This window comes from Chrysemys picta, chromosome 10, assembly GCF_011386835.1.
Source record: "Chrysemys picta bellii isolate R12L10 chromosome 10, ASM1138683v2, whole genome shotgun sequence".
In the NCBI taxonomy this organism is placed as follows: domain Eukaryota; kingdom Metazoa; phylum Chordata; order Testudines; family Emydidae; genus Chrysemys; species Chrysemys picta.
Genome location: NC_088800.1, coordinates 7,683,740 through 7,709,030, shown reverse-complemented (window position 1 = coordinate 7,709,030; position 25,291 = coordinate 7,683,740). Strand labels below are relative to the sequence as shown.

Below are 25,291 nucleotides of genomic sequence, written 5' to 3'. Positions count from 1 at the left end.
GGCCAGCGGGTTGAGGATGAGGGGAACAGAGCGGTGACACCAGTGGTGTGACATTAATTTACAGCAGCTGAGGATCTGGCTCAAACGTCTATGCTGATTCTCTAGGGTTGCCATATTAAAGGTTTTTAAAAAGAGGACACTCCACAGGGCCCTGGCCTTGCTCCTTCCCCACCCTTGGCCCCGCCCCTTCCCCAAAGTCTCCATCCCAACTCCACCCCTTCCCCACACCAGCCCCGCCCAACTCCGCCCCTTCTCCAAAGTCCCTGCCCCAACTCCGCCCCCTCCCCTGAGCGCCCTGCAGTCCCCCTCCTTCTCTCTCCCAGCCACGCGAAAAGGGCTGCCTGAGTGCTACTGGCTTCACGGTTTGCTGGACAGCCCCCAGACCTCCAGGCCCTGCGCCCTGGGCCGGGTGCTTCCCCAGCGCAGCCGGAGCCCGGGAAGGGAAGCGCCCGGCCGGGGGCACAGGGTCTGGAGGTCTGGGGGCTGCCCGGCAAACCGTGAAGCCAGTAGCGCTCGGACAGCTCGACTCTTCAGCTGCACAGAGCTGAGGTGTCTGGCGGGGAGCAGCCGCCACCGCGGGGGAATCCGCCTGCAGCTCGCAGCCTGCTGGAGCCGCTCTAAGGTAAGCAGGGGACTGGGGCAGGGATGCCGGCATTTTCCCGGACATGTTCGGCTTTTTGGCAATTCCCCCCGGACGGCGATTTGAGCAGCAAAAAGCCGGACATGTCTGGGAAAATCCGGACGTATGGTAACCCTAGATTCTCCTCCTGCATTAAGATCTGGGGCCTGCATTTCTAATGCGAGGGAAGCAGCTCTTTGATTGTTAACTAAGGGCTTGTCGTCACTTGAAAGGCAATTTGGCTGACGGTAGGGTGTGAGTTTCAAGGGCAATAGCTGTGCCTGAATAACTCTGACTGTAGGCAAGCCCGTCGTCTGTTTCTGGCTGCCAGCATTGGCGTCGATGACCGGCAAAGGTGGTGGTTTTTGCTAATCATGAATGAGTTTACATCTCTCGCTATTGCAGCTTTGTCCCTGTTACCAGCAAAAGAGAGACATCATCTGCTAACTCAGGGTATGGCTACACTATGGAGACTCTCCCGGTCCAGCTAGGCTACCGTCGCTATGCTGTCATTACCCAGTGCTTGAGATGCAGCCTACGCTGACAGATGGGTTTTTGTCATCAGTGTGTGGCAACACCAGGTGGAAGCAATCGTCCATTGCCATAGCTGCGTCTACACTCTTACGTGGCCATAATGGTGGCGCTCAGGAGTGTGTGTTTCACACCCCCGCTGACATAGCTACGTTTTGACCTAACTTTTAAGTGTAGACCAGGCCTTGGTTTTGAATGAGGTTTGGGTGTTTTCCCCCATCTGGGCACTAGAGGGCGCTCGAGCTTCAAGGTGATTCAGACAATAGGAGGGTTCTGTTTTGTTCCAGACTAAATAAATCCAGCTCGCAAAGTCAGTCCCATTCAGACCTGCACTGTAGCTCCCTGCCCCTGCAGCTAGCACCTGTGTGTTGAGCAGTGCACAAGGGGAGAGCTGCTTCCCTACTCATCTTTCCTCAGTGTCTGGACAGCACATTGATTTGTGTAAGTCAATTTTTCCCTAACGCTCCCTCAGCTCCTGCCCAGCCCTGCCTGCCTCTTCTTAAGGCGCTCATTGTGTGTTACCATACCTAGCTAATCCTTGGCCCGACCACTTTCGGCTTGGCAGTTGGTTTCTTGCAGTTTGGTTACATTTTGAAGTCTAACAAAGCCGAACGGGGTTAGGCGTCTGGCCCTCTTTGCACAGGTCTGAGCCGATTCTAGCCACACACACACTTGGGCCCCTATTCGCCACGTCATCAGCTGAACCACAGAACGCCGGAGGAGCATTTCCTCCCCAAAGAGAACTTGGGGTAGAATTCACCCCTCCCCAGAGGAGCTGCCCAATGCTTATGCCCCATTTACACTCTAGTGTGAGGCCTTAGAGCGGTGCAGGGGTTTAGGGTGGGATCTTTGCACGGGGTGAATTTCACCGTAAAAGAAGAGGGTGCAGATGAGCTATTAAGAGCTTTCAGAGCCGCTACTGAGCATGTTCAGGGACTCCTCACTAAGCACAAAGATCCTTAGCTGACCGCTTTTTTTTTTTTTTTTTTTTTAGGGTACAAACTTGCCCAGACACTCTGTGCTCAGTAATCTGAGCCGTACAGTATTAGCCATTATACCGCAGCTGGTGAGAGCTGCAGAAGTCATCACCATTTATTATTGATCACTGGCAACTGCCAGGAAGCCCTGGGTACGGCCAGCACCTGAGTGAAAAATAAAAGCACACTTGAACTTCACCACTAAGTGCCTACACTGGCATATGTCACTGCCTCAGTTCTGTGGACATATTAATACAAACGCTCTCTGCCCAGCACACATCAAAGATGTGACACACCAGCCACAAAGCCAAGAAAATCCACAGCTCCAGTTACTTCAGTGGCCTCGTGCCAGCTGAGACGTGGCAGGCGCCCCTTTAATAATCCGGCTCAGCTCGACTCCTCGCTCTGTGGTTTAAGCCCCCCTGTGCAGGGCCGATGACCTCAACTCCTGCCTTCTGACCTGTGCTTCTTCAAATGACCAGCATTGCAAAGGACAGTAACTAAAAACTGCACACACAAACCCACTTAAACAATACAATTGTCACAATGTGGCGGCAGCTAAAGCAAGACACACACCCCCTTTCCCCCCCCCTGGATGAATGGGGCCAGGATTTCATGCCTGGTCTCCAGGTGTATGTCCCCTTCATGTCCCAGCTGCTGAAGCTTTCTGGCTACTGATGTGCCCCGTCCCCCGTGGCTCCGCTCGCTTGTGCTCAGCTGCAAAGGCCCTGAGGGACTGTTCTGGCCTCAGGAGCAGTGTGACCAGATGTTCCGATTTTATAGGGACAGTCCCGATTTTTGGATCTTTTTTTTATATAGGCTCCTATTATCCCCTACCCCATCCCGATTTTTCACACTTGCTGGCTGGTCACCCTAATCAGGAGATGGCTGGAGCGCAGCGTCATTCTGACAGTGCCCACACCCCCGACAAGCGTCTCAGGAGAGGCGGTTTGGCGCGGCGCTGGCTACATGGGCCCGTTGCCACATGGGAGTGATGAGGGCTGTGTGGGTGCATGGAGCTGGTACCGGTTGGGCTCTGTGGTGGCAGTTGGTGTTCTGGGGGCAGTGGGGCACCATGGGGGAACCCGGGAGGCAGAATACCCAGTGAAGTGCCCCTGCATTTGCTGGTACACCCCCCGCCCCAGCACGACATCCTCCCTTTGCGGCCTGCCCAACGGGGCGGCGTGACGTGGGGCGGCAGGCCCAATGGCAGGGGCTGCGGATGTAACGGAGCTTGGGGTAAGCTGCAGCTCTTGCCTAAGGCCAAGCCAGTCACAGGCAGGTTCGCTGGTTCCCTTTGTTCTGCCATGGTGCAGGCTACATGGCCAGGAAAGAAACGCAACAAGCGGTGTGGAGTCACCCAAGTTAGCAAACGCGTGTTAAACTAGCCACACAGCCCAGCCAACGCGGCTTTGAACTTTGCTCAGATTCAGCCCCAGACGCCCAGCTTGGCCTTGACGCGAGCTGTTGGCTTTTCACGCAGGGTAACAAAGCCTAGAAGGGCGCTTGGGGTTTCAACCTGGGCTAAGCCACGTTCAAAGCCGATTTGCTGCAGCGTCACGGCGAGCTGAACCTAGTTAAGAACACCCCCTTTCTGCAGTGTAGACGCAGCTTCACTCAGTGGGCCTAGTTGTGTAGGTGCTACGCAGTGACCGTGCTGTAGGAACAGACTGAGCCTGCCAGCGTGGCTGTTGGTTTGTAAAGCATCGTCCCCACCTAGAGAACTAGTAATGCAGCCGGGCCGGTGGGCGGGGAGGATGTATCGGCTAGCCTTTCACAGACCCAATCATTTCAGGCTAATCAGTTTGCAATTGTCCCTCCAGGAGGGTTTGCTTAGTGCAGAGGTCCCCAAACTGGGGGATGCGCGCCCTGGGAGGTGCAGTGGGGCCTGAGCCAGCCCCAACGGGGACATGGGTGCTGGACCCAGGGGTACTGGGCATGGGGGGCAGGTATCATAGCAGGCTAAGCCTCCCCTGAACCGGATTGCGGCCCCGCCCATGTTCCGCCACGAGGCCCCGCCCTCCCTGCCCCTGTACCTGAAGCGGCGGGTGCGGGTGGGGATTCAGCTCCAGCCGGCAGCTCTGAGCTCCCTGAGCAGAGGGAGGAGCTCAGGGCACTGGTCAATGGGGGGGAGGGGCCTCAGGCAGAAGTGGGGAGTTCACCCACCGCCCATGCTACGGTGCCGCAGCACCCCCCAGCTTGACGTGGTTTCCATTATATACAGGGTTTATAGTTCGGTTCAATGGCACGCAGCACCCCCATTATAAACATTGTTCCAGCCCTCCTGCAATGGGGGGGGGAGAAGCGGGGAGAGGACAGAAGGGAACCCCTCCACTCTGAGCTCTACACCACCCTGCCCCAGCCTCACCCTCTGACCGCAGCCCAGCCCCAGCGCCACACCTAGCCTGGCTCCTGGCCCGCCCCCAGCCTCAGCCCTGTGGCCCCAGCCTCAGTCCTCTTACCCCTGTCCCCCTCCCACATGGAGCTGCGGCCCTGGCGGGGGTGGGGGGAGCACGGACCGAGTAAGTGGGGGTTGGGGCATGACCCTGAAAAGTTTGGGGACCACTGGCTTAGTGTCTTTTCTTTTTAAACACAAGCACACGCTGTGCAGGACGGGCCAGACGGCTGCCCCTGGATTATGAATCAGAGAGGCTACCTCTGTCCCTAAACAACTCGCCATCAAAAAGAGAGACGTTGACTCGCCGACACCTACAAATTGAAGGCCTTTGGTGCCTGGCCTGGCCTCGCTGCTCAGCTGCCAAAGCAGGCCGGCAACGGAACACTGCCTGAGGGGCGCAGCCCAATGTCATGACTTATCACGTGCCACATAACCTGAGGGCCCAAGTCTGCAAGGCCCAAATCCTGCGAGCAGCTCTTACGCGCATGCATGGTCCCAGAGAGTGAGGGGTGCAGGAACCACCCAGCACCTGGGAGCAAGGGGCTTGTTAGCTGTAGTCCGAGCTGTCACGGCCCAGGCCTGACAGGCACACACATTCGCTCCATTCAGTGCCACTGACAGCGACCCCTGTTTTAAAGGGGAGAGCTTGAGTTTTCATGCAAGGCCCCAAGGGCTAATAATCCTTTTCAGACGCTGCCCGCCCATGCTGGGGCCAGCCTGATGACAAATTGGGACTGCTAATAAAGAGAGTTGCTTAAATTAGAGGGGATCAGCGCTAGAAATGAACAGATGGGACCGAGATGCCTTAAACACAGTGTTAGCAGCAGGGAAGCAGAAGCACAGACGGGGGAGGGGGAAGAAGCAGCTTCCGGAAAGACGGCACTGAGACTGTCGAGCTGACACTGGCGTTCCCAACACCTCATTTATTTACTCTCTGATGCAAAGAGCATGCCAGGCTTTCAGTCAGGCCAAGAAGAAAAGCCGTCCCCGAAGTGAGAGTTGTTGGATCTGCCAATGCAAACCCCATTGGTCTGTATCCCACAGCATCGGCTTGCAAAAGGGTTAAGCAAGAGGTTTATTTAATTAATGTATATTTATTCACTGACTTACCCAGCCCCCGGAGCGTTTCTTTGGCAGCTGTTTAGCCCTAAGAGGCCTGTTTCTGAGCTGGCTTGCACAATTTTGTGCTAGGATTAACTTTGTTGACGTGAGCGGAGTTTCTCTGGATTTACCCCAGGTAACCAAGTTCAGAATCTGGCTGTAAATTGTCAAATGCGCCTTTAGTTTCTACTACATCAGCTGCTTCCTTGACTATGGGATGAACAAGTTACAGAGCTTGGTTGAAATAAAGGGCTTAAATGCAGCATATACTTGCAGAATTATTTGCAGATGACAAGGAATAGCAGAAGTATTTAGGTTTCCCCAGTCTGCCGCACCAACTGCATTTCATTCATATTTCTGAATTCTGATGATTAAAGTCTGTGCTGCCTTTTCCATTGTCCAGTAATCCAACAATTTAGCGTCATTACTTTGGCTTTCACGTTGATATGCAGCAATACTGCTCCCAGGATTATGCTATGAGAGTTTTATCAGTCGTATCGTAATCCACACTTTGTCTATTAAGAAAGGAAGAGAAAGGGTAATTTAACTGTATTAAGAGTTTCTCCAATCCCAGCCAGACCCATTTATCTGCACAGAACATTGCCCCTTATCACCAGTAAAATGCCCTGCTGTACACTTAACATTTAGATCGACCTAGCTACGTTGCTACGGGTGTGAAAAAGTCACACTCCTAAGCGCCGTTGTTAAACTGACCTAACATGCAGTGTAGACGTGGCTAGGTCAATGGAGGAATTCTGCTGTGGAGCAAGTTCCTGCCACTTGGAGAGGTGGATCCACTACAGCGATGGGCAACCTGAAGTGTCTAGACTAGGGCACTACAGCTCCAGTGCAGGAGTTGTGCCATTAGAGTGTCAGTAGTATAGACATGCCCTAATATATCCACCGAACGAATCCACCATGCAGGGTCTATCTACCTCTTCCTACCATGTGAGAGTCTCATACTCATTAATGGAGTTTATCCAACCACCCCTGCAGACAGGAAAATATTATCTTCTTTTCACAACTGAGCCCCGGGCTAGATGAAGGGACTGGCCTGAAGTCACACAGCTCTGGCCATGCTGGCATTGGCTCCAGGTCTCCTGAGCCCCAGTTCAGTGTCCCATCCCTTCTCTGTAGGCACGCACTCTGGTTACAACACAGAGCGATACACAGGGCCTGGCCCTCAAAATTCAAACAAGGCTGTTCAGCAGGCATGGGTTTATCTTTCCGTCTCGGGGAGGTCCCCCCCAGCTTGTCTCCCACTCATGCCAGTCCCTCGTTCCATGACGATTCTTTCTACGTGGCTCTCCTTTGAAGCCACAGGTTTTCCTGCAGCTGCAACTTGGCACTGGCCGCTTCCCCCCAGCAATGAAATGTGCAGTTTGGCAGCCGAGCGCTTGAATCAGCTCATTAGTTCACTCCCGGGAGTTGCCCACCGCTGATCCTTGCTGTGTCTCTTTCTCTGCGATTCTATCAGTTGCAGATGTTTCAACAAGAGCTTTTGGTTACAGAGTTAATAGGCTCACACTAGCATCAAGGGGACTTAATGATTACCAAAACGGTTCTGTGAATTTTTTTGGTGACAGCAAGAGGCTCTTTTGTGCTCCACTCTGGAGGCTGAATACTAACATTGGAATTTGCATGGGAAAGTCACAGAGTGGACAGAATTATGCATGCATATAGGATGTCATTGGGGAGCACTGTTGGCTCTGTGCTAGATGGTAACAAATGGAAGACCCAGACTCACGGGCTAACACTTGCGCTGTGCTGGGTGAAAGAGGTGCATTGCATGAGGGGAGATGGGAAATCAAGGTCTCCTCCCTGCTAACAATGCAGCTCGAAGTGAAAGACCCCTCTATGTAGTCAGGAAAGGAAGGATTATGCTGGGGACATGGTCAGCACCCTCTTTTCTCAATATTGGTTCTGAACAGGCAGGCCAAGTCCTCAGCTGGTGCAAATGGATCTAGCTACATGGCCAGCAGTGGAGCGGTGCCAGTTTACACTAGCCGGGGATCCGGCTGGGGCACATCTACAAAATGTACTAATAGGAATCAGGACTTTTCAGCAATCAGGCCCTTATCAAGGCTGGGTCTATTTGGAAGCTATTCCTACACACCTGAATCATTCATTCATTATGTGCTATTATTTTCTTTGCTAGAGATTGATTGTACTCGAAAGCCCATTGTTATTTCTCACAGGCTAAGCAGGGTTGGAACTGAAAAAATCTTTCCTAGGAAGTCTCCCTCCACATCCAGCGTTCATTAAGATTATTGATTTCACAATAATGCCTGAAAAAATGGGTTTTCGTTCTAAAGCATGACACCCTAATGGAAACAAGAACTGCATTCAGTGCGAACATTTGCAGCCTTTACAATTCATCACACAGTAATGAGCCCTGCTCCCTGCCTGTCTTCAAATCCTCCTTTAGACACTGCCATTATCCGTTTGTGTTATGGGGATACCAAGCAGCCCTGACTCAGCTCAGAGCCCCGTTGCATGGGGTGATGTCCATAATAAGCAACAGGTTCTGTCCCCAAAGAGCTAATAATCTAAATAGGGGTGGGAGAGGAGACAGAGGGGAAGGGACTTGACCAAGGTCATGCAGCAGGGCAGTGGTTGAGGCAGGACCAAAACCCAGATCCCCTATCTGGAGGGCACAAGGAAAGGTTAAGCACACTTCACCATGTCTCCAGAAAACATGAGCATTTGTAGCACGCAAAGGGTTAATGGCCGATTCCTCTCCCTCTGTGGTTGTCCTTGCTGGGGTAATGAAGAATGGAGAAGAATCCTCTCCATGGTGTTTCTAAAGTGCCCATTCACCTCAATATCACAGCACCGAACAAGCGAGGCTGGAACAAGCCTTGCTCTCGCTCTGTGGCGATGGGTTCAGCTGTGTAGGAGTTTCTACATTCAGGGGTTTTTTAAAGTTTATTATTTCATTGCTTGGGTGTCATTCCTGGGAAAAGACAACTAATGGGAAATGCATGTCCTACACACTTCCATCTGCATGTTGTCATGCTTGGCATGAGCCTGACCTCATCCAGCAAGGCATTCCATACCCAGGCTCCCACTGCTGGGAACACTCTGTCTCCAGCTGCTGAGTGGCTCCATCTGGGTCTCCCCAGCTCGGTCACACTTGTGAAATGTAGACATGCAGGACGGTCACGGAGGGCGAGACCCTCAGGGGTGGAGCCAGGTCCCAGTCTGATAAGGGTTTTGTACAGTAGGATCAAGACTTTGAATTCTGTACCAAAGTGAAGGGGGAGCCAGTGGTGTTTGTGAAGCAGAGGCACAAGGCGTGTATCTCGATGCTGCATGGACCTCATTCAGCCTGAAGCAGGAGGAGTTGTAGCAGCCTGTCGGGGAGGAGATGAAAGCATGGACCTCAGGGTTGGTCCTCATCTGACAAGAAAGGGCACAGTTCGCAGTCAGTCAGAGGTGAGAAATAGCACTTCTCTCTGTGGCCATCTGCATTGCCCATGGGAAAGCAACTCTCTCAGGCACCACTAGGACACACTGATCTGATGCCTTCAGTCACTGGTGAGGTCAGCACATTTGCAAGCTCTTCCGCGTGTTTCCCAATTTCCTATTTACATCACGTGGGCTGAGCTTCATCCAGCTGCTGGTTTCTTCCAACTGCTGGGAAGAAAACAGAAGCAGTGTCAGTAGAAGAGATGTACAGTTGGGTGCCACCTGCATATTGGTGGCACATGGGTCTGTGGCCTCTCACCGCCTCTCTGAACAGCCATTAGGCGATGGGGAGCAGCTGGACAAACCTCAGGGGTCTGTTCTTCAGGCATGAACGAATTCAGCTGAGCACTGCCCTGTTTATTCCTGCAGTCTGCCGCATGTGTCTCCAGCATCTCATCCTGAATGGTGTCACAGGCCAGAGAGACAGGGAGAGGCAGCAAGACATTGGTTTGCTTCATATCCAAGGCCATCCATCAGCACCGTTTCTGTGCTGTGGGCTGGGCTGAGACCAGCCTGCGAGGGAGCCAGGCAGCTGGCAGAGGGGACTCGCTGCTGGAGCTTGGATGCCACAACTTCTCCAGTGACCTTGCCAAGAAAAGGGAGGCTGGAAAGCAGGCAGCAGTTAGGGAAATTGCTGGAGGCAGCAGCTTCCTCAGGACCAGAGACTGCTGCACTTTTTAGGCTGCCGGGTAATTTTCTCTCGAGGTGCTCTTCCCCGGAATGCACCACCTGGGAGTGGGGAGAGTTTGAATGTCCTTGGTCCAAGGAATTCCTTAGAACGCTCAGTGCCACTGCTACCCGTGCCGTCCACTGGCCAAAGGGAATGTAGCTGAAGGCGGGAGGGGACAGGGCGTGGCTGGAATGCAGCTGGGCTGGGCCCTTCGGGCTCACCATAGCCCACCGCACTGTTGCTAGTTCCTGTCAGTGCTGCGGGAGCCCTCTCCGTGGAGAAGGCCACACACACCATTCAGAGCTTTAATACAACGTGGCCCCCAAAGACAGCGCCTGGGATTGCAATCTCTGTCACAGCTGCTCCGTAAAGACTTTTGTCCTCTCTAGTGCGAAAAATCCCAAGGAACAGGGATTCCTCCACTGCCCTGGGCAGATTATTCCCCAGGCTAATGCGGTGTCGGGGAGATTGCACAGTCTCAATTTTGCATCGCTCCCCGTCACTCCTAGTAATACCCCCTCATCTACCATGCCACACGAGTCCTCTCCCTCATCAGCAGCAAACCCTGAGATGGCTGAGCACCCGCAGCTCCAGGTACCCTTACCCCAAGCCTCACCCTCCGGCATGGATTCTCTTCCAAGAATGGACGCTGCAGGCTCTTGGGCCCAGAGCCCTAAAGGTATTTCAGTGCTAACTCCTATTGAAATTGATGGCAGTTCGGCACCTGAATAACCTTGAGAATCTGAGTCTCAGGATCATTGAAGTCCCTGGAGTTACTCCAGTTTTACCCTCACTGAGATCACGGCCTGGCCCTGCAGTTTATGGGTCATTCAGGTTAATAAAATAAATGTGTTAATGATTGGGTGGGTCACAGCACCTCACTGCCTCAGTTCCCCCCACCTGTAAAACAAGGAACTGATATAGGCTGACCAGATAGCAAGTGTGAAAAATCAGGACAGCGGTTGGAGGGTAATAGACACCTATATAAGAAAAAGCCCCAAATATCAGGACTGTCCCTATAAAATCGGGACATCTGGTCACCCTAAACTGGTACTTATAGGCAACAAGTATTTTTATTATTTACCATTCATATTTAGTCTGGGCTGCTGAGTGTGTCTTGCATAGGGTGACCAGACAGCAAGTGTGAAAAATCGGGATGGGGGTGGGGGGTAATAGGAGCCTATATAAGAAAAAGACCCCACAATCGGGACTGTCCCTATAAAATTGGGACATCTGGTCACCCTAGTCTTGCATTGGGAATGGCTCAGGTAGCTTTGCTTGGGACGATTCCTTGTTACGTAATTGCTTAACGTCACCATTCTTCTAGCCCCACTCCTTGGAGCTGGCATGTTTGCTCAGTAATAGAGGGCAAATATTCTAATGGAAAAATAATGTGTGCTAATGGCAATTCAGTTCCTCCTGTGCTAAGGACTGTCATGAGATTTTATTGTAACGGGCTGTACCAACTGAGACGCAGGCTTTTCTTTTTCGAGGGGGCACCATTTTGGCAACATGCAGCGTTCTGCCTAGAGGGAATTTTGCTGCACAAAAGACAACACGACATGCCCAGGGGATTCGGTTCGAGAAGAGCGGTTATTAGAAAACCACTCATTTGGCAGATGCCCGCTGGGAAATGCAAAGCCATTGGGTGCAGGAAGAGGAGTTGGAAAGCATTGTGCTAGACCCAGAGTTACACAACGGCAGGAGCCCTTTGGCTGAGCACAGTTTAACATCCCAGAAGAATTCAGAGCAAAGGTGGGAAAGCAGAAAGGCCTAGTAACTAGGAAACAGAGGCCGCCTTCCAAGAGTGACATTTGGAAGCAGGTGGGGAGGTGCAGGAGGTAGCCGATTCGTGTGTTCATAGGCACTGCCACCTCCAATAGGCTTTAGGGTTTCAATTAGAGGACTGGCTGGTTTACACTTCGGTAAACCATGCAAAACAAACCAGAGTGGCGAAGGGCGCTTGGGACATGTTCAGATTGCTGGAGACACTGGGAGTAACGGACTCCACTGAAGCTGGTGGGAATGACCCCAGTGTAAAATTGGTGTGAGAACAGACTCCGGCCCTATGTAAGTAATGTTACAGCGCCACAGGTGAGCGTTTCCCAGTGCTAGCAGTGAGAACCCCATACACCCTTCATTCACCCCACTCTAGTGCCTGGGCTGTTCCTGTTTCAAAATCTGGACTGCTGTTACTAAAAGGTTAATTACTCCTTGCTCACTAGACAAGCAATGTCACGGGCTACTGATCCCGTGGTTAAAGCAGGGGGCTGGGAGTCTGACCCCCATAGTTTTGTTCCTGGCACTGCCACTGATGCAGCACCTGACCTGAAACAAGTCACGCCACCGTTCTGTGCCTCAGTTTCCCCCTGTAAAACGAGGCGCACACTGATCTACTTCAGAGGGATGATGAGGCTTCACGATCAATTAACTGTGAAGTGCTTTGGAATCCTCAAATGAAAGGTGGAAAAAAGTGAGTACAGCTGTAAAAGAAACCCTATGCACTACAGTGAAGTAGAACAAGACCTGAGAGCATTTCCATGAGAAAGAATTGCCACCCACAGCTCCCTTAGAAATAAACCCATTCTTATTAAAAGCCACTGCACACAATAGGGCCTTTTCATTGCAAAACTGTGCACCATGCAGTTGTTTTAGACTGCATCCCTCTCACCTTTGGAAACAAGCTCCTACTTTATTTAAGTCCCCGGCCTTGCCACCCACAATCACTTGTATTTACATTTTGATGAGGATTCCTATTTATTTAGCAACTCGTGCACTGTATATTTTTCTATAGTGTCTTTCATTCAGTGCACCAAAGGACGGGGGACTAGAGACCTTGCTGTTTGCAGCGTTGGGGCCCCCTGCTCTCCTACTGACGGACGGACATGCACACCTAGGCCAACCTTAAAAGCATTCGAATGGGCTTTGTCGCTGGGAATCAGCCAGTTTCTCCCACATACAGCCTCCGACAACATGATGCAGCTGTTATGGCCCCTTTTAGCTGTGTGGCTTTCATGTCCCGCTCCCCTTCCGCTCCTCCTGGTGACCTTTATCATTCTTTATCGCTCTCTAAGTCCATGCAGGTCGTCCTGTGTGAATTTGTTCTTCCGGCATCAAGACAGCACAGAGTGCAGCAATCAGACCTGTTGAGAAGTATAACAGGACCCGGGCTAAGCCACATGGCTGCCCCGGTGCTATAATTAAAAGGAATCTCTGTTTAATCCCTTCTCTAGCTTTCATTAGATAACGAATACCCAGTCAGTCATAAGACAGGGCATAGCAGAGCTCTATCAAGAGACAGAACAGGGGAGGGTGTAGGAGTGGTGCAGTCTGGATTTGTGTTTAAATTGCTTTTCTGATATGATCACGTGTGCTGCGCATATGGCACACGAGCTAAATGGAAGACTCCATGCACCCCTTGAGCAGCTGTCAGAGGATTTTGGTGTCATCTACCCAAGCCTACAATTTTTTGCAGAATTTCTCTGCAGCAACTAGACCCTTCAGGGAAAGTCCCATAGATAGTAATAGGGACAAACCGATACGATTTCTATAGAAACTTAATGAGGCTTTATAGAAAAAAATAAGCCTGTAGAATTTAATAGAAAATGACTTTGACTATATTGTTCTGCCCTATAGGAAAGACAAGTAGGATTCCTGGAACTAACCTTTGCTGGCGTCTAGTAGACGCTCCGGCCCTGCTCAAAAGGCAGCTGCTCACAATGACTAGCACTTTGTTATCTATACAGCATCATAGGTATGCATAGCGCTTCAGCAATAGGCATGGTGCATTTCTGGGTTGGGTTTTTTTGATCATTTTGACAGATAATATCAAGTCTTATTTGAAGCATTTTTGTTAGATGATGGATTGACGTGTTCACATGTGCACAAAATTATGGGTTTTAAGCTTTTTTCCCATTTTTATCAATTTACATTTTCACAGTGAGACCGGGGCAGCCATGCTGGTGGCTATTCCAATACTTCAATTCACCAAGCCAGCACAAAACAGCTTCTTTACTACCTCACTGGTTACTCAGAAGTCAACAACACAGTTCCCTTAAAGTGATCCAGCCTCAGGCCTCCATCCAGGTCCCCAGGTCAAATATGATGAAAATTTCTGTAAATCTTATTTCATCATATAAAAGAAAAGGTTCTACCAATCCCAGAGGATCGGACACATCACCTCCCAGGTTAAGGAATGTTTCAGATCTTACCCAAATACACGCTACAGCCAATTCTTATGAACTAAACTAAAATGTATTAAAAAACAAGAGAGAGAGAGAGAGTCTGGTTAAAAGATCAATATACAGACAGACATGAGTTCAATTCATTTAGGTGCAGATTCGTAGCAGATATGGTGAGCTTTGTGGTTGCAAAGAGTTCTTTCAGAAATAGTTCATAGTTTATAGTCCAATGTCCAAATCTCACATTCAGGGCGGTACCAGCATAACTGGGACCTCAATCGTGCGACTCAAACTTCCCCGGAAGAAGCTGAAGCAGATAGGAGATGACAGAATCAGGACCCAAGGATCTTTTATATACAATGAAACCCTGCTATAACGCGATGCTTGGGGTCCAAAAAATTCCATCGTGATAAATGCGGGGTCGCGGTATAGCGGGGTTTCAAGCCGGTCAGTTTAAGTCAGTGGTCCCCAGTGCAGTGCATTGATGTGCACCGCCTAGTGCCTAGTGCCCAGCAGGGGAGAGAAGCCGCGACCCCGCGCCTGCCGGGGACAGAGAACTCCGAGGCTGCGGGCACCGGTGCTCTCTGTCCCTGGCAGGCGCAGGGCCACAGCTTCTCCCCCCCTGCTGGGCACTAGGCGGGGGCACATCAATGTCCCAACGGGCGTCATGGCGTTGGGGACCACTGGTATTAGGCCTTAAAGGGGAGCCAACTTATGATTGCGTTATATGTGATTTCGCATTATGACAGGGCGCGTTATTGCGAGGTTTGACTGTAATTTCATGTCCTCTTTGACAAGTTGGGATTTCCTCGGAGAACAAAAGGGAATTAGGCTGACCTTGCAGGAGGTCCGTCACCGGTACTTAGCAATATGAATTCACGTAAGGCCATTTGCTTTTTCCTCCACCATTCACAGCACATTTCAAAGAAAGATGAATACCGAGCTAGCCCGTGTTTTCAATTCATTTACATGATATCAGAATACAGCATAGACAGGGACTGTCCACCCTACTCCTACGTATGTAAATACACAAAAACACAAATATTATCTTCCCACGTGGCTTTTGAGGATTATTTATTTTGCTGGATGTTTAACCCTTTCTAGCCATGCGTCACACACCGATGGGAGAAATTATTGGGAGGTCAGACAATGAGGGGGCATCAGACCATAATTATTTAATGACCGGAGACACTGAGATTCAAAACGTTTAAAACTTTATAACCATTAATATACAAATTGTCAACATCACATGTCAAAATCTACAACGTAAGTACCCTTAAATCAAATGCTAATCATTTCTCAAGGGGCATTTTTCATACTTTTCCTATCTATACATTGCAATGATCATCTATGGAAATATTTTTTCTTCACTGCATTCAGTGCAATCAATGTTTACCGCCAGTTACCAATAAAAATCGAATCCTTCTCAGCCTATTTAGCAAGAAGGCAGCCCACCAAGCCCCTGTCCCAAAGACTTTGCACTCTCAGTCAAATGACAGTTTTACACAGTGTTTCTGATCATTATTTTAGAACCTGGCTTACTTGGGGAAGGGATCGTCTTGCATTAGGCACAACCCAGCAGGTGCTGTGCAATTGACCCTGCCCCCACGTACTGCTCTGCAACAACACATCAGAACTAGCCAGCTGCAAAAGCTTCTGTTCAGTTCCTGGGACTCCCCAGAGCAGAGACGGCTGGCCAGGGACTGAGATGACACTAGGGTGACCAGATGTCCTGATAAAATTGGGACTGTCCCGATATTTAACCCTTTGTCCTGTGTCCCGATCAATGTACGAGCTTGGCTGCCGGTGGGTGCAGAGCACCCACTAATTTTTCCCTGTGGGTACTTCAGCCCCGGAGCACCCACAGAGTCGGTGCCTATGCTTGGAACGAATGTGAGAAAAGAATGAAGAAGTGCTTACGGACTCCCTGAGCGGCGTCGAGGTCTGCGGCACGCCATCAGCACTATGAATAAAACAAAGCCTCTAACATGCACTCTGATCCCCGAGGGCTCTGGAATCGGCTTTGCGCTGGGAAAAGGATGAACGCCAGAACCGCCACCCCAAGCATTGAAAGCAAGAATCAGGCCCCACGCAATTGACTCACGGAGCGGCAGCTTTCAGAAAAACACCAAATATTGGGAGACTTGTAACAAAATCGCGAGAGTTTACCACACTGCAACTTCCTCTATGTTATTGTTACAAATCGGGTTCTTCACGGCTGCTGGCACCTAGCCAACATGGATGGCTGTGTTGTGTGCCAGGCCCCATTGCTATCCAGCTGATAAGGAAGAAATGAATGAAGGCAGAAGGTTTATGCCCCAAACTTTCCCAAAGTTCAGGGGAGGGAGTGGGGCTGGAGTTTCAATTCAGGCCCATCCCCATTTCCCTCTCTCACACAGAGATGTTATCAGGCCCTCTCAGAGGTCCAGAGAGGCCCAGGCCACTTCCAGCTTTTGAGGCCGCTAGCCATAATAAAAATAAAAAACGACGACACATGAAAACAAAATAAGGCACCAAAAAAAAAAAAAAAAAGAGTTAGACATAGTTTGAATATTTTTTTATTTAACAAATGCTTTTCTAGCCTTTTTCTGTGCAAATGCATTAATTATTGAGGAAAAATCTAGTAGTGGCTTGTTTATATAATCAGCTGATCTGAGAGGAAGAGTTCATCACGGTCTCATCTTGTGCCATCAGAACCGACATATTTTTATTAATATTGATGAACATTTTTAATTCTTTAATATGACAAAATGCATCGCAGTTAACAAAAAAATTATGTCTTTTACCACATCACATCTCTTATTTGCTTAAATCTGCAGCTCTGAACTGAGAGAGTATGTGTCACATTTTGGTCCAATAGGTATGTGCATAAAAACTAGTTGCGAAACGTATCTAATGCCAAAATATTAACAAGTGTCTAAATTTGAGGCCCTCTTTGAGCTCGAGGCCCAGGCCAAATGGCCCTCCTGCCCGGCCCCTCTGATTGGCCCTGGATGTTATAAAGATTTACAGAGAGAAATATGGTGCCAAGTGTACCAAAGTACCTGATCCTGCACTTTCTACTCACGTGAGCAATCCCAGTGATTACCCACTAAAGGAAGGAGAAAGATGTACGGTGGGGAACTGATGGAGGGGGTAGTGGGACTGTTCTGTTGACTGTCTCCTGCAGGTGTGTGTTTTTTATTGCACTTAGTGTACTTTGGGGTTTACTGTCAAGGCACCTTCAGTGTGTGTGGCTAGATGCCCCTTTTAAAAATATTTGCATAAATCTAAATAAATGAAATCACATCTGGCCCAGCGATTCACTAATATGAGGCCCAACATTTGGTCCAGTTATGGCCCCGCCCCCAATCTATTGCAGACCTATAAGGAAGCAACCAGGGACAAGCAGCAGCATCGTTTACATTTACTCTGTTGGCGGTCTACAGCCACATGTTACGGGCCAAATCTTGTTCCAATTGGAGCCAGTGGGAGCAGGCTCGGGTCTCTGACCCTGTACTGTAGGGAGTTCAGTGCCATTTGAGCCAGTTGCTTTCAGGAAAGACTTAAAAGGGTGAACTCAAGCACCATTTGATATTTAAAAGCTGCAGATCACAGACCAACATGCTATCTCTAATTGAAAGCTAGGTTAAAATCAATTCACATTAAGGCCTGATTTTCAGGTCCTGGGTTGGTATATTTTTTATATGCATGAACAGAGCAAACAGACCCTTCCAGTTAAATGACCTTCATTTTATATTAAGCAAACAACAAAACAAGAAAGAAGACTGTCTGCCAGAGCTCGTTGGGGAACTGTCTGTCCCCCTCCCACTGGTACAGTCATCTACATCCACAGAGAGTGAATTTAAAATGCAAGGGTAGCATTTTGTGCTCACTTTGCACTGGTGTAACCAGGGCCAGCTCCCGGCACCAGCCCAGCAAGCAGGTGCTTGGGGCGGCCAAGGGGAAGGGGCGGCACGTCGGGCTGTTCGGCGGCAATTCGGCGGCGGGTCCCTCTCGGAGGGAAGCACCTGCCACCAAATTCCCGCCAAAGAAGAAAGCGGCGCAGTGGAGCTGACGCCGGAGTGCACAGATCGCAATTGCGATCGCGGCTTTTTTTCCCGCCACTTGGGGCGGCAAAAACCCTGGAGCCGGTCCTGGGTGTAACTGACTATAACAAGCTACAGGGCAACAGAGAGTCAGGCCCTGTTTGAGTATCTCGTCTAGTTGATTCTGCACGATACACAAAATAGCTGTAGCTGGAAGAGTCCGCAGAGATGCTACGGTGCAGAACAGAGGACACAAGGACAAGACAGCCACAGGTAGATACATACGCTGCAGTAGCAGGCAGGCATTTAAATGGCTATTTTCCAGAGGCCTGGCAGGTGTGGACACACAAACCCCCTTCAGTGAACATACACGGCTAAATGCCTAGAGACACAAGAGTGTTCAAATCACAAGTGCATGAGCATGTCCAACGGTGCATGTGCACAGAAGGCCCATAACTAGGGCCCTACCAAATTCATGGCCATGAAAAACACATCACGGACCGTGAAATCTGGTCTCCCCCATGACATCGGGCTATTCTAGGGGGGTCACGGTATTGCCACACTTACTTCTGTGCTGCCTTCAGAGTTGGGCAGCTGGAGAGCAGGGGCTGCTGGCCAGGCACTCAGCTCTGAAGGCAGCGCTGCCACCAGCAGCAGTGCAGAAGTAAGGGTGCCAATACCATGAGCCCCCTAAAATAGCCTTGCAACACCCCCCTCCCCATGAGCCTTTTTTGGATTGGGACCCCCACAGCTACAACACGTGAAATTTCAGATTTAAATATCCAAAACTGTAAAATTTAAGATTTTAAAAATCCTATGACTGAAATTTACCAAAATGGACCTTGAATTTGGTAGGACCCTACCCATAACTGTATGTTTCTAAGAGTCTGAACTTCAGGCCCTCACACAGGAAAAACAAAACTCATCTGTGATTGGAGGTGGATCTTCTGAAGAGTGGAATCAATGGCAAATGACCTTGGCTGACCCCCAAATGCCTGGCATGGATGCATTTCCCCCCCCCCCAAGGGAATTATTCTGCCAATGCACATTAGAGAATTGTTATTGTGTTTCTAAATAGTCTCATGCACATGTCATTAAATGACTCTTTCATCGGGCTTTAATTGCCATCCTTGATTTGCGGGAGCCTTTGATTGCTCTGGCCAGGTGTGCAGCGGGCACAAACAAAGACCTTGTGATTCAGGATGCCTGGCTTGAGCCAGCTGGGGCAGATGGCTGTCAGATTATTTTCAGCAGAAGGTGAGTGATAATTCAGCAAGGGACCTGGCAGACAGGCCATTCAATTCTGACAACTTGGAAAACGTCACACATCCCCTAAGATTGATCAGTGGTGCAATAGACAACTGGAAACAACCAGCTACCTCTGATTCAACAACCTCACGGCCATGATGCAATGAGGCAGCTCGCTATAGGAGACAGCTGAGGATTAACTTGACTAGGTAAATGGCGATGATCATCCTGATGCCCTGGTAATCCAGCTTGGCAGTGACATGATACGCGGGGCTCATATTTAAAACAAAAAAAACCAATCGACCTCAGCCCAAACTTGGGAATTGTAGGCACAAATGTCAGACTTTAGACTTCTCCCTGACAGCACTCGGGAATCAGCTAGGTAGCAGCGACACACTAACCTTTGCCTCCTCCCTTAACTGTACACATTCATTGTGGGTGCAAAAATTAGAGGGTGGGTTGATTCTCCTTTAAAAATAACCCGCTCGGTCCGTTCCTTTCCTCTCTCCAGCCGGCCTTTAACCACAAGCCTTGCCTGTTTATTTTATTTGTTGACGTCTCTGCCTTGTAAAAATACAAAGGAGCAGAAGAATGCGGGTCTCACAGACAGCTCTGGATATGGAAACTCCCAGCGGTTAGTTTGGCGGGCGCAATCTTTGCGGTACTTGGGGTCAGCGATCTCACTGGTAGAGCCAAAAACCTAGCTGAAGTATAGCCCATGCCATCTATTGGACCTATTCATTGTACACCCATTGTTGGCACTATATATATATGTCATAATACAGCTGCCCCATTCCAAGTGTGCTGGGATCCTCTCTTCTTGAAGTTCTCCTGCCACAGGAGGCAACTTTCTGCACTACTGCTGAGGAGGTTAGCACCAGTGATAATGCTTTCCCCCCCGAGAGGCGTTCATAGCCCAGTTCATGATAAGAATCTCCCCCCAGTTCAGGGTGATCCTGCTTTTCTTTTAAAAATTAATACAAAATTGGGGGTTTTTTCTTTCTTTTTAAATTAATCAGAACCAGCCCGGGCTTTTCATTCCCATGCTCAGGTTTCATGTGGCATTATGACAACAAGGAAACCATCGGAATCCAGAAAACGTCTCAGATGAGAGATGCAAGCCAAACCCTCATCTCCACATTAGCACCCTGTAAATTCTGTGGATGCTGTTTCTAAAGCCAGCACGGTAGGTGCTGCGCAAGCCAATGCGGCTGAGCTCTGTGGCTTTGCCTGAGTTGCCTTCTGTATCTTAAAGCGGAGTCTGCAGCATGCACTGGGAAGGGATAGGTTTTACCTCTGTGCTGGGAAGAGCAAAGGTTTTTTTCTGCACCAGCCACGGCAATGGTAGAAGACTTAGCATGTCAGCTTTGACAGGGCATCGACTGATCCTGCTGAGAGATGCAGAAATGTTTTCACTGGGTCTTAATCTAAAACATTGATGGGGAAACTTGATCCCTCTTAATAGGACTAATAATGATCGCTCATCTTTGAAGCAGCGCAGCTCGTGAAGTGCATGAGTGGAAGTAAGGATGAAAATGGTGTCAATTGCTAGATGATATATCTGGCAGATATCGGGCAGGACATCCTGCTCTGCTCAGCCCTATGTGGACTGGGGGATTTAAAAACAAGAAGCTTAATATGTGCGTTTGTTAAGACAGACTCGGATGTCTGTGGGACAACATCCCCATCATCCATTTTTACTTTACACAGATCTACCAGCCAGGTTCCGTGTCCAATCAAGACCAAGTTTAGTTTGGGATCAGTCCAGCCCCTGGGCTGGCTCCAGAATAAGTTCTAGGACTGCTGAACCCTAATCTTTGGTGGTATCCGAATGACTTCATGCCATAGGTCTGATTTCGTTTTGAAAAGTGCCAGTCCCTCTCATTGCGGGTGTGCGTTAAACACTTACATTAACCTACTCCCGTGAAAAGCCATTAAAGGGAGCTTGAGCAGTCCTGCCCCTCTATATTTTTTGTGCCTTTGCAGAAAATTTGATTTGTAACATATTTTCACTCCGACAGCCAGTGGCTGTAAAACGGCGAGTCTCCAACTTTTAATTGCTAATAATTTTCCTTTTAGAGTGCTGACTTTGAACTCTCTGCGAAGACAAAGGCTCCTTTATAAACTCAGTATCAGAAGCAGGACTTGGGAGAATAGCAACTCCAATTATATTTTGTAACCTTTCAGCATGATTAGAAAATAAAAACGGCTTTATTTCCAGAACCCTTAATGGGCCAATTTTTCTGTGGCATGTTCCTTAGGACAGTATATAAAGAGCTAACCTTTGGCAGGGTGCCAGTCTAGCCGCTACAGTCGTTGTGGTATGGGGCCTGTGCCAGCACAAACTGGTAATACATCAGTCTTCTGCTCTCTGCCGGAGCTGAGACCAGCTCATAATGAAACATGGCACTAATATTATTTCCATTTAAGTCTAACTTCTACTGGATGCAAGGGAAGAAATTACTCCCTCAGCCACAGCTGGAAAGACAATGTTTGCATCTGGCTCTCCTCCCCCACCCCCAGTCCCTGACAATTTGTATCTTAAATATTTTAGGAGTCGAACGGTTCTCCTCGTGACTTCCTGGTTCAGCCCCAGTCCTCACAGGACAGTGGAAATGATTGACGAGCTCAAGGCCTTGGAAAGCAACCTCGCTCTCTTCCTTTATGGGAAATCCTGAGCCAGCTCCATGCTTTCCTTAACTCTTGACAGAACAGTTCACCATTTCCAAAGGAACACTGAACAAAAAAAAAAAAAAAAATCAAACCATCCACCAACCTGTTTCTTGTCTAAAGGGCAAGAGTTTGAGTAAACAAAAATAGGGCTTTACCCTTCAACAACACACGCCATTCGGGAATCTCAAGGCACTTCACAAATGTTAACCAATTAAACCTACAACACTGCCTTCAGACAGGCACATTTTCCCCTGTCCCTACACCTACCACCCTCTAGGGGTATATATACACTAGAGCAGGGGTCGGCAACCTTTAGCATGCGGCTCGCCAGGGTAAGCACCCTGGTGGGCCAGGCCAGTTTGTTTACCTGCCTGATCCGCAGGTTCGGCCGATCGCGGCTCCCACTGGCCGCGGTTCGCCATCCCAGGCCAATGGGGGCTGCGGGAAGCGGCAGCCAGCACATCCCTCGGCTCACGCCACTTCCCGCCACCCCCATTGGCCTGGAGCAGCGAACCACGGCCAGGGAGTCGCGATCGGCCGAATCTGCGGACATGGCAGGTAAACAAACCGGCCCGGCCCTCCAGGGTGCTTACCCTGGCGAGCCACATGCTAAAGATTGCCGATCCCTGCACTAGAGTTCTGGGTTTTTTTTAATCTCCAATCAATTGATTGCCAGTTACCTCGACTTACTTTGTAAAGACAACTCTGGACATGCCACAAGCATTCCTGTGGAGTGATTTTGAGAATGAACCACAAACATTATCCTGGAATAAATGCTAGCATCCACACTAGCCTTTCCAGCTGTGCTAGGAGCTAACGGGCATGGCCTGGTTGCAGGATGGGTTATAATTGCAGGCAGTTGATTAGGGGAGAATCTAAGCTTTTATAATTTTTTTTTTTTAAGTAAGTTTCTAGCCCTCCTGGCTGGAGAGAAAAGCTTGGAAGTGTGATTCAAATGCACTGAAAAACTCAGGAGCTAGAAGACAAATAAAAAGCCCAAACTCATTACTCGTTACAAATCTGGTGGCTTTTAAGCCAATTGCGTGATCCGGGGAGTCTGATTCGTGATTTTTGAACCTGTGGGGTTGGCACTGCTGTCTTTGTTACTAGCAATCTGTTAGGTTACCAAAACAGAAAGAATAAACATTTCACTGGCTTTTCCCATTTATGAGGTTTACTTTTTGCCTTTTAATCAGCTTGGATGATGAAGCCAGCTTGGACACTTCCTCTTTTGTTTAGCGTGAATTTCCCTTTCTGGTTCTCAGGCCCTTTTGTGGCATTGCTGTCACTTGGGCCCGAAACACAGCAAGAGGAAGTTAGTTCACACTAAAAAAATGTTCCTTGCCATTTTTATAGGGTTTGGTAAATCAGAGGATTCCATGACATTAGAAGTATGTTGCAATATCCGAGTGGAGGAATCTATCACCTTCGGAAGTACAATTTTATAGCATCAAACATGACCACCATCATGAGCAAACGTGTTTTGAGTGTACAGCACCTGGCATATGTCTGTGGACCCTCGGCACCACAGCAATACAGATAATAACGATAAAACTAATCACCCCAGTGTCTGAGGCTCAAAACTGAGGACAGAAATTGGCCCTTTTTGAGCGACAGTAGGGTCTACTGAACTGGGAGTCTAGGATCTATTCCTGGTTCCACCGCTGACGTGCTCTTTGACTTTGGGCACATCATTTCACCCCGCTGTGCCTTGAGGTGGGGTTGGAGGCCGTTTCTTTGAGCCCCGTGCTTGGGTGGTACCATATGTACCAACCATAGTGCCAAATGGGGTTGTTTATCCTGAGACTTCTCTATATGCCCAATTTCCATCAGTAGTGACATCTCCCTCCCACAGGAGATAGGAGCCTCTTCTGCAGCCATATTAAGCTGCAAGGTCACCTTAGTCCCAAGCCCTGGCGCGATTTTTTCCCTTTTTAGCTTCACTGCCAGGAGATTTACATTTTCCTCCTTTTTTAAGGCTTCAAAGTCTCTGAAGCAACTATTTGGTTTTTGCTCACTGGAGCCAGATCTGAAGAAGTCGCTGGAGCATCCTGAGATTGAGGCTGATGTATGGGAGAGAGTCAGACCCCTGAAGAGGTGGCAGGACTTAGGGAGGACTCCATAAGGAGTAACTTCAATTTGTCCTCCCTCAGCTTTCTGGATCTGCGCCTGAAGCCGGAGCAAACCTTACACTTGGATGGGACATAGCATGGGACTCTCCAGTTCCGTGGAAGCAGCTGGAAAGCCCATCAATGAGGGGGGGGGGAAGACCTGTGGCAGGTCTGGCAGCAGGGTTTGAACATAAGAACGGCCATACTGGGTCAGACCAAAAGTCCATCTAGCCCAATATCCTGTCTTCTGACAGTGGCCAGTGCCAGGTGTCCCAGAGGGAATGAGCAGAACAGATAATCATCAAGTGATCCATCCCCTGTTGCCCATTCCCAGCTTCTGGCAAACAGAGGCTAGGGACACCATCCCTGCCCATCCTGGCTAACAACCATTGATGGACCTATCCTCCATGAATTTATCTAGTTCATCTTGAAGCTTAGGGACAATAACAAAGAAAGAAAGAAGGAGAAGGAGACTTTGCACCTTTGTAGGTGGCTTATCTCAGAGGCTCTCCAAACATTTGACGAATAGTGATGGGTGCGGTAGGGAAAGATGATGGTAGAACTGAGGCACAGAGCGGTTAAGCAACTTGTCAAGGCCACCCAAGTGAGCCAGTGGCAGACCAGGGGACAGACTCCAGGTCTCCTGACCCCCAGCCCTTTGTTTCAACCAATTGGCTAATGCTGCCTCTGAAAATGAATCCAATGGAGCATGTAACTTGTAGCATAGGAGTCGAATCTTGATGGCCTGCAATCTTACCACAATGTGCTTTGACCCTTGTAGGTCTCTGGCTCAGTACTTGGATGGGGAACCTGCAAGGTGCTATAGGAAGGACAGCAGGCGATTCATTACATGGCACTAAATCAGCAATGAGCAAATGCTTCAGTGTGCCATTAGGGGGCGCTGTGCTGCTGGAGATCCACGGAGGAGATGGAAAAGGGCATGGGCAGGTCTACACTAGAGCCGGGATCGATGCTCTGAGATCGATCCACCAGTGGTCGATTTGGCGGGTCTAGTAAAGACTCGCCAAATCGACTGCAGATCACTCTCCAGTCAATCCCTGTACTCTACCCCCAACGAGACGAGTAAGGTAAGTTGACGGGAGATTTTCTCCCATTGACCCCCCCATGGTGTAGACCCCGCGGTAACTCGACCTAAGGTACGTCGACTCCAGCTACATTATTCACATAGCTGGAGCTGCGTAGCGTAGGTTGACTTACGGCAGTAGTGTAGACATAGCCTTAGTGGTTCAATACCCTTGGGCACCATTCCCATCACAGTTAGA

General features: G+C 49.5%; 1 protein-coding gene across 13 annotated transcripts in view; it reads right to left on the bottom strand.

Moving 5' to 3' along the window:
* LOC103305902 (uncharacterized) overlaps positions 1-25,291 on the bottom strand; it is a 76,479-nt gene that overhangs the window by 29,627 nt on the left and 21,561 nt on the right. The window contains exon 4 of one of the 13 annotated variants that reach the window (XR_010590700.1): positions 4,673-6,141. The exons of the other annotated variants lie outside the window; for them this stretch is intronic. The gene's annotated coding sequence lies outside the window, so the exon portion shown is untranslated. Of the gene's footprint in view, positions 1-4,672; positions 6,142-25,291 lie in introns of those variants that run through there. 13 annotated transcript variants of the gene reach the window in all.